Here is a 21,308-nt window from a genome sequence, read left to right on the forward strand (position 1 = left end):
GTTCACAGGAGGAGGCAGCTTCGCTCGTCTCACAGCAGCTTCACGAGCCTTCCACAGTTGCAGGGCGGCCCCTGGCTGTGGTCTGCTTCCTCCCAGGAGGTGGCCTAGGTGCAGCCCTGGCCTGCCCAGCCAGTGCCTGCCCAGCCCAGTGCCCACCACCATCGCCTGCCAGCAGTCACAGGCGGGTGGACACCCATTGACGGGAGTCTCCAATCCAAGCAGAGATTGTTTTTGGTTTTTTGGGGTTTTTGTTTGTTTTGTTTTGAAATAACAATCTCATGAAAAACAGCATTTTTTTTTTTTTTTTTGAGATGGAGTCTCGCTGTATCACCCAGACTGGAGTGCAATGGTGTGATCTTGGCTCACTGCAATCTCTGCCTCCCAGGTTCAAGTGATCCCCCTGCCTCAGCCTCCCAAGTGACTGGGACTACAGGCATGCGCCACCATACCCAACTAATTTTTGTATTTTTAGCAGAGATGAGAGTTCACCATGTTGGCCAGGCTGGTCTCGAACTCCTGACCTCAAGTGATCCACCTGCCTTGGCATCCCAAAGTGCTGGGATTACAGGCATGAGCCACCGCGCCTGGCCAGCATTTCATTTCTTAATCCCATTTACCCATCAGCTAACCCCACATTCGGTCTGCATTCTCTGCATTATTTCTCCATTCAACAAGTGCCTGAGCCAGGCAGAGGAGGTGAACGGCCAACAGAAGTGTGGCAGGGAACATTCTGAGAGACACACACCTGGAGCTTGAACAGCAGGAGGAGAGGCAGACACCACTCCCCACAAAAGCAGTGACCTTGACAAGGTCAGCATGGAGGTTAGCGGACCTCTCAGATCCTCATACAGTGACCTCTGAGGCTCCCCTCACTGCCTCCCAGAGGGAGAGCCTCAGCTGTGAGGGCCCCTCCTGCCCCAGGCACACAGAGGCGCACAGAGGAGGAGCTGGGAGCAGTAAGGATGTGACCACACCAAAGATGTGCTGGAGGTTAGTCCGATGTCGTAGAACATCCCTGGTTCCGGCTCTGGCAGGAGCTACAGGACTCCGCCCAGGATTCTAGGGTGCATCTCCAGTGTGGAGGAACAGAGACCTTGGGGGAAGGCAGATGCAAGGACGCTGCAGACAGCTCACATTCTAACTCCATGTTTGTCACATGGAAATGGCAGATGACGGAGCTCTGCTAGCAGAGGCACCAGGAAGAAAGCCTCCGTTTTCTTCCTGTCTCTGCCTTAATCGTGGCCGACAATTAGATGTGATCTGAACGAGATGTGCATCAAATGATCTCTTGGATCCTGACCTTGGAAAACCACCTGTTACTGGCATGTGCCCAACCTGATTCGTTACTCCAGAGGACTGATGAGAAATGACAGTGGAAAACCTGCAGCACTCCTTGGTGAGAGGCAAACACAGCAGCAGCGTTTCACATGATTACCAGAGCTGCAAATGTTATGCATATTTCACCCAGCCAGTGGATATGCTAATTTAACTAAGTTATTTGTTCTAAAATTATGAAAGAGCAAATTTCATTTTAAATATCAGCCACCTACTAATAGTAATTATGACCATAAATCATCCAGAGAAAAGATATTTTCTCCGGCAGACACTGGTTCAACCCAGCCCAGGCGCCTCGGGCACATGCCTTCCTCAAGTGGGCTCCACACCCCACATGTGGCAGCAAGTGGCGTCCTGGACTTGTGTACCCTGTCAGCCCACAGACTGCGTACACTAAGGTCCAGATGTCATTCTGAGGCCAAGAAGCTAAATCCACAAGGAAAGCCAACAGCGGCCTGTGGGGCCCTTAACCTTGTGTGCCCAACACTTGAAACTGGAATTCCTTCACTTCAATGTAGTATCCACCCTTTTGCATGAAAACATGTGACATTCCCCAAATTCTCAAATTGCTCCTCTGCTGAACCCTATAGCAGGGCTGTGGTGCCCAGGGGTTCCTCCTCACTCTGTGTCCACTATCCCTCCCGCTTCAGCACAGAGACAAGCACATCCAGTCATGCATGCATGTGCACACATATACACATATGCACACACAAGCATGTGCACACATATACACATATGCACACACAAGCATGTGCACACATTCACATATGCACACACAAGCATGTGCACACATATACACATACATGCACACACATGTGCACACATATACACATACATGCACACACATGTGCACACATATACATACACACATGGACATTCATACATGCATCATGCCCATTCACAAGCACACATGCATGCACACATGTACACACACGTGCACACCTGCATGCATACACACATGCACACCCTCATACATGTAAGCATACACCTGCAGACACGTACACATATGCACACACGCACATGGGTACACTCATGCATGCATGCATGTATGCTGATCTTGTTCTGATTCTGCTTCCCTACTGTGTCCTCAGAACTCTAAGCAGTATCTTGTCACTATTATGGTGCCCCTTTTTCTTACCCTTCTCAAGATGAAAATGGATCCAGTTTTGCAAGGAGCCAGGCTGGATCTGCCTCTTACCCCAATCACTCCTAAGAGATGTTTATGGAGAGTTTGTAGTTCATTGTGGAAATACAGTAAATGTGAACAGAGCCCACCACCTCTCTCACTGGCTGGAAGCAAGCTCAGCACATCCTGTCCCACATGCACCTGCTCTGCTTCCTCCCATCTCTGGGTGTCGCTGTGGCCAAGGCCGGCATGGCCTAAAACTCCATGGCCCCTGCCCAACCCTGTCTCTACCACCACCGTGGAAAGCCCTTTCTGGGTTCAGGCTTCTCGCCTGACTCTGCTGTGAGGGCAGGGGAAGGCTGTAGTCGGCAGCAGGACGTACACGCCTTCTGAATTGTGTGCTACACTTTCCACTGAGGCCCATAAAATCCAGCTGATGTGAACTGGCATCCCACAGCAGGAACCGAAGAGGGAGGAGGGGAGGCTCCTGGACAGCAGGCTCAGCACCGGCACCTGTTGCCTCCAAGCCGCAGACAGGACTCCTCGGAAGCCTGTGAGCCACTGGCCACTCACTAATCACCCTTCCTGGGAGGGGCTCAGTGAAGACCCTGCTTTGAGGCCGGAATGACCAAGGCCCTGGGATCCAACTGCAAACAGGAAAGCATCTTCCCAGACAGCACCAACACACGCACCAACGGGAACGCCAGGACCCTGTGGCTGTGCAAACACAGAGATGCGGGTCTGTTGGGGAAGCTGCTGAACCTGAACCGGGACAGCCCCTGAGAAGGGGATGCGGGGGCTTCACCTGTGTCAGCACCACTCACTTGGTACAAGGAACACACACAGATTTCCTCATCTAAAAAACATAACGAAGCAGAGTTAAGTAATCTACACCTGGCCCCGCCAGCCTCCCCCGCATAATCTACACCTGGCCTTTTCCTCCCTGGCCCCGCCAGCCTCCCCCGCTCTTCAGAGCTCACAGCCTCCACGCCCAATCCGACCCTGTTACTGTCGGTCACTCTGTGTCTTTGTCCTGTCCCCCTCTACAGCCTTAAAAAAAAACCATCCCAGCACCCCAGGAACCCCAGTCCCTACTGCCTGGAGCAGGTCCTTCGATGACCGATGTCACCTGCAGGAGTGGCGGTCTCACCACTGTGGGTTTCGATGCCAGAGCCCAGCCCAGATGTGATTCCTATCAAAGCTGTGTTTCCCACCTCTCCCTGCAGAAACCGCTAGGGCTTAGGACAGCCTGAGGCTCTGGGGTTATGTTAAATCACATTCTTTCCTAGGAACGCATCATCATAGAAAAGGAAGGTACGGTGTTTGAAGAGATGCTCTTTTTAAATATCATCCTCATTTTTAACATTCTGGAGAGAGAGCAGGGTGCCCAGGCTCCAACCCCACCTCCTCTGCAGCAAACAACGCCATGCACCTGGCAAAGCCTCCCTTCTCCCTCACATTCTCAGATGTAAATGAGGATGTGCCCTGCCCACTGCAGGGGGGTGAGAGTGAAGCGCCTGCCTGCTGGTGGGTGGGCACTGCCTGGGCCATAGCTACTCCCCAATCTCAGCATCCCCTCCTGGCAGCATAGAGCCTTGGGACCAAGGAGTCCCCACACCCCACTGAGGTTTTCTAAATGTTTCCATCGGATCAAAAACAACAATGTGTTAAACCAGGGCGGCATCCAGGCAGGAATAGAAAGCCATTTCCACATTAAGAACCCCTATTCTAGGAATCAGCCTGAAAAGTGAGAGATTAAAGTGCCTCAGCCTGGAGGCGGGGCTGCCTCTGCCAGGCTGGGCGTGGGAGGACAGAGACCCCCGGACCTTCATTCTCAGGCAGCCCTGCAGTCAGAGCATCTGGCTTCTGTGGCCCAAGGCTCAGATGAAAGCTGTGATTGCAATTTCAAAGACAAAAGGAAGAGGGAGAGAGGGAGGAAGAAGGCGTCTGGCTCCTCCCAGGTCTGTCTCTGTGAAGAGGGAGGCAGCCCTGGCAGCTCCTGTCAGGCCCGATCGCTCATCCCTGACCGTGACTTGTGGACAGGGCTCGGAGGGCAGCAGGGGGCAGCAGGAGACAGCTCCCAGCCCCTCTGTCTATGACCAAGGGACCTGGCAGTGGCCTGGACGGAAGCTGGCCCACCTCCACGTGAGAGGGACTGACTGCTTCCCTGAAAGCCCAGTCCCAGTCTGGGGACAACCCCTGCAGTGTCCCCCTTCCCTGCAGGCTCCCCTCCCCTTCCCTGCATCCCTTCCTCTTCCCTGCGCCCCTTCCCCTTCCCTGTGCCCCCTCACCCTTCACTGCAGGCCTCCCCCTTCCCTGCAGCATCCCCCTTCCCTGTGCCCCCTCCCCTTCCCTGTGCCCCCCTCCCCTTCCCTGCACCCCCCTTCCCTGTGCCCCTTCCCCCTTCCCTGCACCCCCTCCCCCTTCCCTGAGCCCCCTCCCCTTCCCTGCAGCCTCCCCCTTCCCTGCGTCCCCCTTCCCTGTGCCCCCTCCCCTTCCCTGTGCCCCTTCCCCCTTCCCTGCACCCCCTCCCCCTTCCCTGAGCCCCCTCCCCTTCCCTGCAGCCTCCCCCTTCCCTGCGTCCCCCTTCCCTGTGCCCCCTCCCCTTCCCTGTGCCCCTTCCCCCTTCCCTGCACCTCCCCCTTCCCTGCAGCCTCCCCCTTCCCTGTGCCCCCTCCCCTTCCCTGCAACCTCCTCCTTCCCTGCGCCCCCTCTCCCTTTCCTGTACCCCTTCCCCCTTCCGTGCACCTCCTCCCCCTTCCCTGGGCTGCCAAGCAAGGGGCTCCGTTGGGTGACGTGCAGCCCCACCTGGCCCCAGCCCCACCCTGCCCGCTGCACGTAGGGGTGGGTGTTGCTCAGGCTTGTTCACCTGCCGATCCAGAATATGGAGCCCCCCAGTAAATCCTCCCCAATTCTGAGGCTTTCAATCACGGCCCCAGCCCAGCGTTTTGGGGACACGTCCCTTCCTTGCCTTGGCCACACTCTCAGCGCAGGCCGTTTCTGGAGGTTGACACACATGGCTGCACATTCCTCGCAGAGGAGGGTCCACAGCCGAATTGGTAGCCGGGGGAGGGAGAATCACCCGGAAGATTCTGGAAACTTCAGCCTCAATGCCTTAGAGAGCAGGAAGATAGGTGCCCCATCCTGAGGACTGCACGGTGGCCTGGATCTTAGACCTACAAGGCAGGTCCCCAAAACGTTTATGAGTGATGTGTTTTCTGCGCTGCTGCACACTCAATTGCCACGAACAACGGGAGCTGACCGTGCTGGCAAGTTCGGCCCAAGGTTTCTCCTGCAGGCACGAGGGCCTGCCCACCACACAGCCTCTGGGTACACTGCTGGCCCTGTTCCTGCGGGGACACCTGTCTGTCCCCTGTGCTGGAAGGAGGGGCCTGAGGCTCACACTCCTTCCGTGCTGGGCCTGTTCTGCCGGGCACAGATGTCACACGTGAGCAGGAGCTGGGGGGGCACACACGAACATGGATGAGTGACCGTGCCTTACTGCAAAGGTGGATCCTTGGGGCTCAGGCCCCTCCAATTCACCTCCACCCCATACGCCTGGTCAGTCTGCTCCCATCACAACGGTGATGTATGTGTGCTCAGCAGAGGCTGAAAAGGCCAAAGTCCTCCTCACATCTTTGGCTTCTGTAAAGTCAGTTCTTGTTTGAAGCTGGGGCCACAATTCCAAGGCAGTTCCTGATTTCAACTCCTCCTGTTCACAAAATCAGCTTCCCACAGAAAAAGAACCAGCTCACTCCACCCTGGAAGAGCGGCAGCGAGCTGGGTACCAGGACAACCATCAAGTCCCATCATTTATTTTTAGGAAAAACAAAACCTCTTACTTTGATTAATTTCCTTACTTCAGGTTCCTAATTGCACAGATTTATTTAAACTCTCTTAAGAGTAAGAAATTGTACCGAATTCAGGATACCTACCAGAATTGTTTTATTTTTGAAGTCCAGGAGTTACTTTTTGGGAAATGCGCTCTCCATGCTACACATTGCTCCTTCATTAGTTTGAGGACGTAAAAGCAGCAACCTCAACTATATTTATTCTAAATGGCGCTTGGTTTTAACCAGCTCTTGGTTTTTAATCAGCTCTGGTTTTTTGTCCTCAATTTCCTGAAATGGGATAATACCTTCAAAAGAAGGATGTTTGCTGAGTCATTCTTTGGGACTAAGAAAACATTTCTAATCTTGCTTTCACAGATAAAAAGTTAAAGACAAGCTTTGAAAAAGTATCTGATGAAAATCCTTGAACATTAAATACTGCAGGTGCAGGTAGCCAGGCTATGCCGGGGATGAAATGGTTAAGCTAATCTCAGGGAACTTCAACCGGTAACTCTCATGTGCTGGATTAAAATACAGTATGACCCATGAAAGAACAGTACCAAAAGTGAGAATAAAGTGAAGAAAAATAGATGTATTGCTCAGGATTGCTGAGACATGGCACACGTGAACCACACAGCCTGCCCTGCTGTAAATGTGAACTTCAGACACATGGTACTTCAGACACATAATTTAAAAGGTAAACAAGCTTTTTAGCAGTACTGGGCTGACTTAGTTGTGGTCTCAGATGAAAGAGAGGAAAAACCCAGTTCGTGGTTTCTCAGTCATTGTTAAAGCACCAAGCCCTCTAACAAAAAGACCTTATCATCTCAAGACCCCCCTTAGGAAATGTGAGTTATATCATCATTATCATCATCATTATCATGGAAATAGCCTCTCCCACACTTTGATGTGCACGTGAACCAACTGGGCCCTGTTAAATGAGTATTTCTATTCCCTGGGACTGGGACAGAGCTGAAGATTCAGCATTTCCAAAGCACTCCCTGGTGACTCGTCCGCTGGGCTGCCCACCACACTGAGAAGCAAGGGCATCACATGTAGAAATCATCCTTAAATTGAAAATTTGGGTCAGCACATTATAAAAGTTGTTAAAAGTAAATTTAACAAACTCTTTACAATTTGTTTTCTGGATCCAAATTCTTCATCACCCAGATAACAAATGATTGGCCTTAAACAAATTATTTTAGGCCAGGCCCAGTGGCTCACACCTATAATCCCAGCACATTGGGAGGCCTAGAGTCAGGAGTTCGAGACCAGCCCAGCCAACACAGTGTTTAGTCTCTACTAAAAAATACAAAATTAGCCAGGCATGGTGGTGCGTGCCTGTAATCACAGCTACTTGGGAGGCTGAGGCAGGAGAATCACTTGAACCTGGGAGGTGGAGGTTTCAGTGAGCCAAGAATGTACCACTGCACTCCAGCCTGGGTGACAGAGCAAGACTCCATCTCAAATATATGTGTGTACATATATATATATATATATATACACCCTCCAGTGTGTGTGTGTGTGTGTGTGTGTATAATTTTAAATTAATTATGTGGGGAAAATCATACATCAACTAATTTTTACAAATGTATTAGGTTCAGTTTTAAGACTGGATGTATATTTAAATATACATTGTAATTTAATTAAGATTTAAATGACAAAAACTGCTTCCTGGCCTTGATGATTAGAACTCTTACACTTCAGCTAAAAAAAAAAAAAAAGGTTTTGAAAACTTTAAGTGATGAGATAGGAAAGAATATTGCCTTCTGCTCCTTTAGACGCCTGTCCACAAACACCACTCGCATTGTGGGTGAGAGGAATCTGCACTTCCAATGATGAAAAGCCAGATTAGATCCAATTGTTACTACAGTTTCCCCTTTTAACCCTGATATTTGCTAGAGGCAACTGGATATGCCACGTGAGACTTTCTCAGAGAATGGGACTGATACTTTGGGAGGATGGTCTGAGGTGAATTTGAAAAATGATTTTTTTTATCCTCCTCTTGAGCTCGCTACATTTCCAGTGTGCTGGGAATTTCTACCGTCCACTGCAGATACAGTTAATTGACACAGAACAAAGAAGAAAAACTACTTAAAACTCTGTAAAAGTCCCCCAGGGAATTAGTAAGTCTCAGCTGGTAGCAGCTCTGGAGGGCACAGGTGCTGTGGGTTGTTAACAAAACCAGGCTTGGGCTCAAAAACATTTGAAAAACGTGAGTTGAAATTTCACACACTCTTCTCTGTGGAACTCCGAACCTTCACTGTTCCAAAGGGCCACGCTGGCCTCCCAGGAAGGATCCTACAGACATTGCCAAACACCCCAGCCGTAAAAACGTCCACCCACTGCCTCTCACTGGGGTGCAGCAAATGAGACAACAGAACTAAAGTTGAAAAACGTGACCAGGACTGTTAAACGCCATCTAAGCCCGGAGGTTTTCGGTCTTAAGCCCCTGGGGGGCCTGTTAGAACAAGGCTGCGGGGCCCAGTCCCTGAGTTTCTCACCTGACGGGTCTGGAGCAGGCCAGAGAATCTGCATATGTAACCAGTTCCCAGGCGAACCGGTGCTGCTGGGCCCCGCTCCTCGCGCGCCGGGTCAGGCAAGCGGCTTGCAGAGGCGGAGGTGTGACAGGCTCTGGGCCAAGTCCGCGGGGAGCTGGGCTCTGCGGCTTCCCACCTCCCGCTCAGAGTCCAAATGTGTGTGAGGCACTGAGCACTCAGGGCGCTCTTCCGGGAATGGGAATTTTATCAGCTTTATGAAGTCTGGTGTTTTTCTATTTTCATTATTTTAAAACTTTTTTAACTATGACATTTTCGTGCCTTCCCAGGCAAAGCAGCAACAACCCACTTGCGGAGCCGCAGAGGGGAAATCATCACTTACTCCTTCCTGGAAGGAAAGATGCGTTTTATCATCTCTTACGTTTTAAGTTATCCTCAGACCCTCTCCCCGCCTGGTGCTAGAGCCAAGCAAACAGAGCACCGCCCAGTAACTCCAAGGGTCTCAGAGCCTCTGTACCTCCCGATTTCAGCAGATGGAGCGTCCCAGTTCAGGAGGCCGCGCCACTCGCATTCCTCCACCCAGGCCGTGATCAGCGGGCCAATCCTGAACGTGAGAACAGCTTGCCTTCTGCTAGGAAGCCCTGTTCCCATCCCCGACGCAAGGCGAGGCTGAGGCTGCTGCTGCCTTCTTGTGAGTCTTCCCCCTGTCCCCAGTCTGGGAGGCGGATCCAAGAAGACAGCTCTGTCAGCAGTCGGCAGGGGAGCCTCCTGCCTGCAGACAGCACAGCAGAGGGAGGGGCAGTGCCAGAGCCCTGGCCACCCTGTGTTGGAGTCAGAGACCACCAAAGGTGCTGTCACAGCGGCCTTCTCTGTGTAGCCAGGCAGAAAAGTCACCAAGGAGACCAACGCGTGTTTCGGCAGCCCTGGATTTTTTGAAGTTTTATTTATTGAGGATATGTTGACCCGCCTGGAGCTATCATCATCGATCTACTTAGCGTCATAGAGTCAAGTTCTACCCCTTAAAGTGCGAAGCCTGAGCCACCAGCACCGCGCCCAGCTCACATCATGGCTTCTAACCACGTCATCCTCCTCCTAGCTCTGCGGATGCCTGCGAAGTCCGAACTGCCTTAAGATGAGGCGAGTGTTAGCACTGAACACAAAGCCTCAGGAGGGATAAAGCCGTCACGGAGTAAAACGCACCATCCTCTCCTTGTTCTGACCCTCTGCTCCTCTCCCTATTGCTTGATTCCATCCCAAGGCCTGGAGAAAAGTGAGAGGAATTAATCTTAGCAGCTTCGAGCACAGGAAGAACTGGCTTGCTCTGGGGTAGGCAAACCGTGGTCTGCACTGCCATATGTTTCTGTATTAATAAAGTTTTATGGAAACACAGCCACGCCCACTTGCTTGCAGATTGTCTATGGCCACTTTTGTCCTATAATAATTCAATACTTGTGACAGAGACTGGCCTGAAAGGAAACAATTTTTACAAAAAAACTTAGCCAACTCTTGATTTATTAGAAGGAGATCAGGTCCTTCATAGGATCAAAAGGTTAAGAAACTGGCTTGGAGAAATGGGCAGGAAACAAGACAGGGGCCCACCAGAACATGGCCACAACCACACAGCACCATTGCATCTGGACCAGCCCTGGATGCAGCCACCCCTCAGGGGTCCATGGCCACCAGCCCCACCCCTGCTCCTCGGGACGCCTTCCTCCTGGCTGCACTTGTGGAGTCCCCTGGAGCACGGAAAAGGCCTCACCTGTGTCAAGTGGCCTCACGTCCCCCAGTTCACACAGCGAGGCTAGGTGGACACACCCAAACCTGGACGCCACCGCACACCACGCTGTTGATTCCACAGCCTGATTTTACAATAGAAAATAGAATCTTTTCTTGTCAAATTCACAGCTGAGCCACTTTTCCCTCACCCCCAGCCACTGAGTCCATCAGCCACTGAGTCCATCAGCCACTGCGTCCATCAGCCACTGCGTCCATCAGCCACTGTGTCCATGTGACTTTCACCACTGGCCCCTTGACTCCAGGATGGGACTCTCTTCTCGTCCATGTGTAATTCCAAACTCACATTTGACTCAGATACCCAGGCTAAATCTTTCTGGATTCTAACTGTGCAATACCAGCTTCTCTCTACCCTCCCAGCTGTGTACCATGTGCAGGTTTAATCAACAGGCCCTTGATGTCTTCATCTGAGTCACTGAACAAGTAGGAAAAAAGAAGGCAGAAGAGGTGGATGGAAGGATGGCACCCCTTCCTCCCCCGGCCCGTCTCCCCACCAGGTTTCCCAAACTGGAAGCGTCCGTCCATTGCACCTCTCTGAAGAGGCAGAGCCGGCACCACAGGAATGGAGGACTTGGAACAGTACTGAACACTGATGATTCTACTGAGAGAATGGAAAGAGCTCTCGGTTACGAACAAAAAGTGACAGATATTAGTCATGTTACCATGGGCAAATCACTTATTCTGTCTGCACCTGTTCACTTAAAACATTATTGGGAACTGGCCATCCCCGGTGGCTCACGCCTGTAATCCCAGCACTTTGGGAGGCCGAGGCGGGCAGATCATCTGAGGTCAGGAGTTCTAGACCAGCCTGGCCAACGTGGAGAAACCCTGTCTCTACTAAAAATACAAAAATTAGCCAGGCGTGGTGGTGTGTGCCTGTAATCCCAGCTACTCGGGGGGCCAAGGCAGGAGAATCACTTGAACCCAGGAGGCGGAGGTTGCAGTGAACCACACTCTAGCCTGGGGGACAAGAGTGAGACTGTCTCAAAACAAAAAAAAAATGGAAAAAAAATTATTGGGAATTGTTTTATATCATAAAAGCCTAGAAAATTAAGAAAATGCAGAAAATCACAAAGAATAAAATGATACCAGTTAACTCATTACCCAGAGATAAATTCCTTGTTAATATTTTGGCTTTTAGCTACTTTTCTTTGCATATATGAAAGACCTGGGGTCATACTGTACACACACCTTTATTTTTTGTCCAACTTGTACATCCTGGTGTCCATGTGCAGGATGTGCAGGTTTGTCACATAGGTATGTGTCATGGTGGTTTCCTGCACAGAGCACCCCCTCGCCTGGGTATTTAGGCCAGTGTCCATTAGCAATTCTTCCTGGGCTCTCCCTGTCCCCACCCCACAACAGGTGCCCAGTCCGTGTCATTCCCCCTATGTGTCCACGTGTTCCCATCATTCAGTTCCCACTTATAAGTGAGAACATGCAGTGTTTGGTTTTTTGTTCCTGTGTTAGTTTGCTGAGGATAACAGCTTCCCGCTCCATCCGTGTCCATGCAAAGGACATGATCTCACTCCTTTCTACGGCTGCATAGTAGTCCATGGTGTGTATGTATGTACCACACTTTCTTTATCCAGTCCCTCACTGATGGACATTTAGGTTGGTTCCGTGTCTCTGCCGTTGTATACACACAAATTTATAACCTGCACTTTTTACTTACAACACATTGTGAACAATTTCCTGTCCTTAGTATTTCTCATCATGCATTTTAATCACCGCTTAATAACTATTTCTACACATGCACATCATCTAGCTAACCAATTCCCTCTTGAAGAAACTTGACATTGTTTCCAATATTTCCCATTAAAAATAATACTGCAATACGCAATCTTGATTGTAAGTCCTTGGAGGGATCTCTGATTTTTTCCTCTTAGGATAAATTCCCATAAAAAGAATTCTAGATATTTTAAAGGTATATATGTAAGACTTTCAAAATATCTTGCCAAATTGCCTGTCACCAACAGAATATGAGTGAACCTTGAAACCTCAGCTTCTTAATTTGTTAAAATACAAAATATGTTCCCCTCCTTACCCTATAGGGTTGCTGGGAAAATCTAAGGCTATAACAAAAGTTAAAACCTGAACTCTGATGCAGGTAGGATTATCAGTGCATCATAAATCACTCAGGGACCTGCCTCTTTTTTCCCACTATATCACTGAGGCATAAGTCTGAACCATCATTAGTCAAAAAAATACATAAATGAAATAAAATAATATAAGCCCACGGGACACTTCTGGCAAAATGAAGCCTCCAGGCAAGGTCATGCTTTAGGACCTGCTGATGCAATTTACTGCCACCTCCAGAACCACCAAGATGGAGTAAAAGCTTTTCATTCCATGCGCAGCTGTGTGTGCTCCATGAGCATGCAGAATTCTGTCTGCTGGCTGGTTCCCAAGCCATTCCTTCTCTAGAAAGGTGACATCTAATTGTGCACAATGGAACACCTGTGTGGTGTCCAAGTCTCCCGTTCACTACCAGAGAAAAATTAATGCAGGGCTGTCAACAGGCTCCTAAGGTTAAATAACAATAGTTTAAAAATCCTGAGCTGTAACACAAAGGCACATTTAATTTGAAAGCATGCATTTCTGCCTCTGCCTTTTGGTTTAGAGGACTTCATTCTGCCCTGGACAGTGAGAACAGGGAATGGGGAGAGGAAGAGGAAAAAAAGGAGTGTGAAGTAGGACGGAATGGAGGAGCCGGGGTCAGAGGGGGGGTGGGGTGACCTGAGCACGTGCCTCACTCCTGGAACCCCGATTCTTCCACCGTACATGTGTATGCCATCACCATGCCCTGTGTCCTTAAGGGGTTCAATGTGATGCTAAATAACACGAGCCCAAATAGCGCCTGCCATAAGCAGGCATCCAGTAATCCCGAGCGGCAGCTGTTAACACTGAGTACCGCCTGGCAGCTACAGTGGGTCAGACGCTGCACCGGGTACAGCAGGAAGCACAGAGCCCACCACGCATCCTCACATGTGACGGCTGAGGGGCCACCTCAGGGCTGCAGAGGGTGAGAAGGGCAAAGAGCTGGAATTTCCAGAGGGCTTGGGATGCACTCTGGTACAGGGCACACAAGGCCAGTGCTGAGCCACTGTGCAGCCAGGAGAGGACGAGTTCTGTGGGGAAGCACAGAGAAAGCAGAGGCTCCATAGGAGGCTGTGGCTTCGGACAACCCCAGTGGAACAGGCAGGCCATTAGGAGAACACAGGAAAGTGAGGCACACACAAGGAGGTCCCCTCTCCCCAGAGGTGTCAGACTCAGGTGGGGCCGCCACTGGCAGCAATCATGAAGAACGTGGCCAAGGCTGCAGGCTCCACAGTGAGGCTGCAGATTGAACCCGAGTTTGAGCCCGGCTTTGTCCTCCTTCGGTAGAATGACGTGAGTGACACCGGCCACACGGGTGTGGTAGCAACTGCACGGAGCAAAGCGCTTCAGAGGCTTCCTGAGCCAAGCACACGGGAGAGCAACCGACCCAGGACATCTCCCGCCGAGCACCTACTGCATCTAATACCCACACTTCATTTATTTTGCTTAACATCCATCTTCTCCTCAAATGGGAGCCCTACAGGCCTGGGGCCTACAGGAGCTCCATGAACAGTGAACTACTGGCCACAAAGGCAGTGGTGTGATGATGATGACAGCCACAGAGGAGTGTGGCTACTGGCACAAAGGGCCCCTATCCTCCCCCAGCCCCACTTCCACCCAAGCTTGGCCACTGGCTTGCTGTGACATGACAAGGCGGATGCAGAGGGCCTCTGAAGGCCTGGGTGTCTCCTCACTCCCCCGCCCCTCTGCCATTGCCATAGGAAGGACACACCCGGGCCAGCCCAATGGTTGCAAGTACAGGATGGCAGGTGCATGGGCAGAGACGCATGGGCAGAGACACTTGGGCCAGCCCAGCTCGAAGCAGCCACAACCAATCATGAAGGACACTGCTCTGGTTCGGGGCAGTTTGACTGCTGGTCAATACCAGGGATTCCAACCTGACTGGAGAGGCCCCAGCACGGTCAGCTGAGGAACATCAGGAAGTTACTGGGAAGAACAGGGTCTGAGCTGGGTTTGAAGGGTGGAGAGGCAGGGAGAGGGGTGGGTAAGCTATGGGTCAGAACAGGCATCCATGAGGATCTCTCAGGACCCAGGGCTTGGATGTGGGGCAAGGACTGCACACATGGATGTCAGTGAGGACCGTCCAGGGGACAGCCCCACGCTAGGCAGGAAACTGCACACACAGAGGTCAGTGAGGACCATCCAGGGGATAGTGCTGCAGCGTGCAGGAGACCGCACACACGAAGGTCAGTGAGGACCATCCATGGAACAGTCCTGCGCTGGGCAGGAAATCACACACACGGAGGTCAGTGAGGACCATCCAAGGGACAGCCCCGCGGTGGGCAGGAAATCACACACACGGAGGTAATGAGGACCATCCAAGGGACAGCCCCACGGTGGGCAGGAGGCAGGAGACCACACGGATGGAGGTCAGTGAGGACCGTCCACGGGACAGCCCCACGCTGGGCAGGGGGCGGGAGATGATGCTGTGGTCATCCGAAGGCTTTCGATGGTCGGCAGGACTATGAACTGAACCAGTCAGTGGGGGCTTCTGCAGGCTGCTGAGCAGTGAGGGGACATCTGAGAAGGTGTATCTGGCACCTGTCCAAGCTGATTAGAACAAGGAGAGTCAGGAGTGAGGAGGATGCATGGATCATCAGGGCCAAGATGACGGAGGAGGAACAGGCGAAGTCAGGGTCAGGACAAGGGTGTGGCTGTGACTCAGCAACTGAAAGAATGCAGGAGCTGCCCAGCTCCAGGGGTGTGGTGAAGGCAGCCTGTGGGGAGCTGGCGAGGAGCAGGTGCGGAAGTGGCCCCGTTCCTGTGGGTGTTGGGGCAACGTGGGACGCTCAGGAGGGGGCCTCAGCACGCAGGAAGCTGAGCTCACAAGGGGTCGGATTGCAAGATCTCTTCAGAGGTGGAAGCTGATGCGGGTGGAGGTGGGTGGTTTCTAAAGATAAGAAGGGGAGGAAGAAGATGGGGACGGGGAGGGGAGAGGGAGAGAGAGAGCAGGAGGATGAGCTTCTGTTGAAGAGAGAGGCGCCACATGCAGCCTCCACCCAGCAGCTGGGACCAGTGGACGGGCTATGGCTCACAGGGTCCTTGCTCAAAGGCGGCAGCAAATGCACCATTCACTTCCTTTCCTTGCCGGCCCATCAGTCACAGCATTGGAAAAGTGAATAGTGTTCCCTGCTCCCTAATGTGCAATCGGGGCTGGAGCCGGAGACCCCTCCATCCTGCAGTCAGGGCCAGTGGGGCTGTCTCGGGCAGCACATCTCCTAAAAGCCTCTCCAAGCCACACACCCGCCCTGCAGGAAAGAGCTCAGCATCCTGGCATCAAGTCTGCCGTTCAGGCCACACTGGGACTTGGTGTCCAGTCCTCATCTCTTCTTTCTGGAAACCCAAGATAAAGATCAAGGTGACACAGAACCAGAGCTTAGGAGCCAAGACCAGAATAGCACAGATGCGTAGTCACCTCAAAGCCCATCTGCTTTGTTCCGGGATCCCCCATCCTCATTTCCATCTCTGTCATGGGCTCTGCTGACAACACACTAGCGGAAGAGACCACACGTCTGCCAGCGCCCACAGGCAGGTGGCCCAGGGGAGCAGGGCCTGTCCTTTGCCCACGTCTGAGGCCACACGGGCAGAGTAGCAGTGGAGGGCTGGCATGCACACAGAGGGATGGTGACCTGCAGTGCTCTGTTCCATGGCTGAGAGGGCTGTAAGCGATTTGGTGCATCTTAGATAGTCATTCCACCCGGCAAGCACCAACTCAAGGATGTTCATGGCCCTCAAATGTGCACTTGAGGCCAGGCTATGAGGGGAGCACAAAGATAGAGGACGAGACACAAGTCAAGCCTTAAAAAGCCATTCTCTCGGCAGAGAAGAACAGGCGCACGCAACCAAGCTGCCCATTCCCCAAAGCTGCTAAGGAGACAGTGTTCGCAGATCTTTGATCAGTGGGGACACCCTGAGAGAGACACCTCAGAGCCTGTACTTTCCAGATTTCAAGGCCACACCCCTAAACCTGTTTCCTGGTGTGCAGGGACACATTTAGCTGGGCCCAGTTCTATCAGGGAATATTTAACATAGTTTCAATGTTACACCTTGGCATCCTCGGCTTCTCCCTCTTGGGTCCTGGAGGAGCCCCAACGACAGAACAACTTAGAAGCCCAGGGTGCTCCGGGGAAACATTTCACCAACTCAGCCCACGGCACCCACACCAGGTGCTCATAGACAGCTGCTAAAGAAATGAGTGAATTAATGACACTTTCTCAAATTTGCACCCCACAAAAACCTCATTCACACTAACTGTGTGTGTTTACTCTCTCTCTCTCTCACCCAGAGTCCAGGCTAAGACCATCTCACTCTCTTCAGTTTTTATCTTTTCTAAGATTTCATTTCTTAAAAAGATTCTACCCTTCTAAAAAGATTCTACCCTTCTTTGCATCATTTTGAACTCCCTCTTCTATTCCTAACCCCGTTCTCTTTTATTTTCGTATTGTAATCACAAAATAATTCACAGATATCAGATATTTTTTATCCCATTTGATAAAAAATATTGTAATTCCATGTAAAAGAAACAGCCATGTTCTTTAAAAACTGAGGAAAAGAAGAGAAAGAGAAAGAGAAAACTATGAGTAGGTCGGATGTGAATATAAAGAATAAGCTGACAGGACACTAAGGGCGTTTTGCAGGATCAGATTCTTCTCAGGGCCGCTTGCTGGGAAATGACACGTGTTGAGTTCCCAGCAGAAGGAGGGCTGTCATCGAGGAAGCCCAAAGAATGCACCTGCTTCCCGACCTCCCACAGGGGATTCCTTCCACCCATGTGAGGTCACACAGGGTTGGCAAAGAACCTTCCTTGAGTAATAGAACTATCATCGATAGGTGATTTTGAATTTATTTTTCTCAAGTTAAAATATTGAAAACAGTTGGTCAGGAGTTGATGGCAAGAAACGCCAGATGAAATTTTCTGGCACCTTTGACCCTGCACCTCTGAGATAAGATGGCAGCGAAACCTCCTCCGTGTCTACCCTTCATACTCTTGCCTTTTCCTTTTCCTCCTCACCTCAAAATGCTGAGAGGCAGCTGGATGTGCTGGTGTGGTCAGGATGGCTACGCAATGCTATTTGCACTTCAAGTTTTACCCCCTATCCTGGGTCCTGGGCCAAGACCTAAAGAGCACAGTGTGGTTTGTGATGTTATTTAAATGGATCGGACAGAGACTATTGAAATGCGAATGTGCATATCACGTCAACCTGTGCAGAACTTGGAAGGGAGAACCCGCGACTCGCAGAGGGGCTTTTTCCTCCTAGTTCTCCTGAACCATCCACACCTTAAAGGACAAAGAACGAGGGTCCCGACACGAAAAAGGAGGCCATCCACACAGGCTGGCGCCATCCCTCCCACGTCTGCCTCTGTAGACATGCTCTATGCCTTGCTTGGAAAATGGAAACTTCTCCAGGCAACCCTGGCCGCACAGCTTTGCCTCTCACACGATCGCATACATCAGCTTCACCCATGTTTCCAGCTAAGCGTCATGTCCCAGCACACCCCTGGGCATCAGTGCAAGACACGGTGGGAGGCAGCGTGCTCACGGCTCCTTGGGTACAAACGGGTTGTTCTCACAGAAGCCAGAAAGGAGCCGGGGTTCCCACATGCACATTGCTAAGTGAAAGCAGCCAGTCTGAAAATCCTGGAAAAGGCAAAACTATAGAGACATTTAAAAGATCAGTGGTTATCAAGGATTCAGGGAGAGGAAGGGAGATGTGAGTATGTGAAATAGATTTTTTTTTAGGGCAGTGAGGCTATTCTGTATGTTATTGTAATGTGGATAAATGACATGCATTTATCAAAGCCCACCGAACTTTACAGCACAAAGAGGAACCTTAATTTATGCAAGTTTAACAAAAAAAATCAAGGAGGCTGCAGATCCCAGGATGGAATGCCATGCAGACGGTGATGACAGAATCCTGTGGCATCACAGATGTGTGAAGCCACTGGCACCGACGGGGCAGGAGAAAAATGCTGACCTACATAGCTCTGGAAATGAGCAGAGCCCGTAAAACTGAAGGGAAAAAATCCTGTCTGTAAGCACGGTGCTCTAGCTGATAAAGTTGTTTCCCAAGAGGTACCAGCAATTCTGACTCTGCCACAGATGCATGCAAGCTGAACAATGAGGCTAACAGCTGGCAGGTGGTAGGAGGAGGTTCTCCCTGTTGGGTGGAGGTTACAGGTAAGCAGGAGGCAGTGTCTGGAATGATCCACATGGTAAAAGCCTGGAGTTGGAGATGTGAATAAGAGCTCATGGTCAGCTTAGTATAGATACAGATGGTAACAGATAGAAATATTTATAAATATGTGTATATTCCTAGATCTCACACAGTCACACCCACATGCACACACACATGCACACGCTCACACATATGCACAGTCACACACACACACACACACACCTTCTCGCTCCGTCAGCTGACATGTCCTACAGGCAAGGACATCCCCGCAGTAATGAGCACACACCATGCCCAGAACTTGATTTCCAAAACCATTCTCAGATAGAAGGGACTAGGGCTGCTTGGAGAAATGGCTAATTCTAAGACTGAGACAGGAAATACGCAAGATGAGCCTAAAGCCTCTTGTAGTGTCAGAAAGGAAGGAAGTGTTTTCAAAAAGCCATAAAGATGGACGTATTCAAAGGGACAGTTTGTGTGAGGCCACAGAATGGGCTGCTGGCAGCCAAAGCTGGAACAATGTGAGCAAACAAAATGAAAAGTGTTATGTTATAGCCCAAAATATAACATAAAGTGTTGAATAAATAAATGGGAAGAAAGAGACAAATCTCCTGTGCAGAATTCCAAACAATTTCTATCCTCTGCCTTCAAGGAAGCAGAGCATGACGCGTCACTCACAAGTGTGGGTTTACACCGTGCCTTCCCTCAGAGAGTGCAGCAGGGAAAGAGGGAAGGGGGGTAAGGGGGAGAAACCACAACCCTCCCCACCAAGCCACTGAGCACGGTCGGTATCCACCATGATGGCGCACATTGAGTGTGTGGCCTTGATCTGATGTAATGAGAAGGCACTTCGCCCCCATCTTCCTCCCCAGACCTCAAACACATCAGACAAATCCAGGCCAGGGGACATTCTACAGACTGACCAGGCCTCCTCAAAACTGTCAGGGTCATCAAAGCCAAGGAAAGTCTGAGAAAATGTGACAGCCAAGAGGACCCCAGGAGACATGACCATGAAATGCATGGTAGAATCCTGGATGAGATCCTGGGACAGAGAAACTTCATTAGGTGAAAACTAAGGAAATCTAAGCAAAGTAGGGAATTTAGATAACAGTCACATAACAGTTATTGGTTCCTTAATTATGACAAACTGTGTACTAATGTAGGAAGTTAATTGGGAAACTGGATGTGAAGATATGAGAACTCTCTGTTCTACCTTCAGTTATTTTAGTAAATCTAAGACTGTCCTGAAAAATAGTTTATTATAGACAGAGAGAGAGAAATAGCCACATGGTAGAATATATGAAGCCATCAAAATGCTATAGGTTAATACTTCTTAACATAGAAATAGGCTTATGCTACATTAAGTTTTAAAAAACAAGATGTAAATGTAGAAGACAGAAAAGGCAGCCCCGAAACTTACCAGTGGTCATTTGTGCCAGGCAGTGGGAATGTACTGGCCTTTGATCTTCCTTTTCTGCTTATCTGTGTTTCGAATTTTCTTCAAGGAACATGTTAACATCTTTTTAACCCATTATGAAAAATTATACAAGTTATGAGTTATTCAAAGCTCAGTAAAAGCCACTGATACACTAAGTTGAGATTTCAAAGGGTGTGGTTTTGAAGCCCTCTCACTACAGGCTTTATTAATGCACGACGACTGCACAGGTCTGTCGTAGCTCTAAAGCACCCAGCACTCTGCATCAACACCACAGGCATAGAATGAAGCAGATGGAAGCCTACAACCCTCAATCAGCTCAATCAGTAACAGCTTGCTGTTTCGCCCAGGACTGACATAGAAGGATTATTCAGGGGGCCCTAATCTTTCTCTTTTGTCCGCTGAGGGTGGTCTTACCTCATCACAGGTATACCTGGTATACCTCCGGCTGTTTGTGGAGAGCCCTTGAAAACACAGCAGTACATTCTCCTCGTTTATCAACGAGGAGGGACGGCCATGAAGGGGAGCGGCTGGAGAGAGGGAGAGACGGAGAGTGCACAGCTGCGTGGAGATGGCCACAGGATGGCAGCAAGGGGCGTTCCTCGGAAGGACGTGGGCTGCCCAGTCCCTGAACAAGCATGGGCCTGGCAGGGGTGTTCCTTAGGTGTTTGTGATGCAATTAAACCTCTGTGGCCCATGAAAGAGAACGCTCTCAGCTGTGTCCACTTAGGGTGTCCCTGTGAGACACACATCCCTGCACCCCAGGTGACGGCGATGCCTCCCACTGGCAAAAAGGATCGATGTGTGCAGCAACCCCACCTCGTCCTCAGTGCTCACGGGTGTGTCAAAGAGAAGCAAAAGAAAGAAGGATATCTACTTTCCAAACACATCATCCATCGACGTGCATGCAGCTGTTTACTGGAATTTGCTTTTTTGTTACTTAAAGCTAATGAGGTCATTTGGAAGATATTTATGAAAACAAAACATAAGAGGATG

At 50.5% G+C, this 21,308-nt stretch overlaps 2 protein-coding genes across 7 annotated transcripts in view; one reads left to right on the forward strand and one right to left on the reverse strand.

Annotated features, from left to right (window-relative positions):
- The window catches only part of PTPRN2 (protein tyrosine phosphatase receptor type N2), a 987,645-nt gene that overhangs the window by 895,577 nt on the left and 70,760 nt on the right, over positions 1-21,308 (reverse strand). Inside the window, exon 1 of one of the 5 annotated variants that reach the window (XM_055269743.2) lies at positions 20,730-20,765. The exons of the other annotated variants lie outside the window; for them this stretch is intronic. The gene's annotated coding sequence lies outside the window, so the exon portion shown is untranslated. Of the gene's footprint in view, positions 1-20,729; positions 20,766-21,308 lie in introns of those variants that run through there. 5 annotated transcript variants of the gene reach the window in all.
- LOC134736933 (uncharacterized) overlaps positions 1-21,308 on the forward strand; it is a 147,344-nt gene that overhangs the window by 48,141 nt on the left and 77,895 nt on the right. The window lies entirely within an intron of this gene.

This window comes from Symphalangus syndactylus, chromosome 6, assembly GCF_028878055.3.
Source record: "Symphalangus syndactylus isolate Jambi chromosome 6, NHGRI_mSymSyn1-v2.1_pri, whole genome shotgun sequence".
Lineage (NCBI taxonomy): Eukaryota > Metazoa > Chordata > Mammalia > Primates > Hylobatidae > Symphalangus > Symphalangus syndactylus.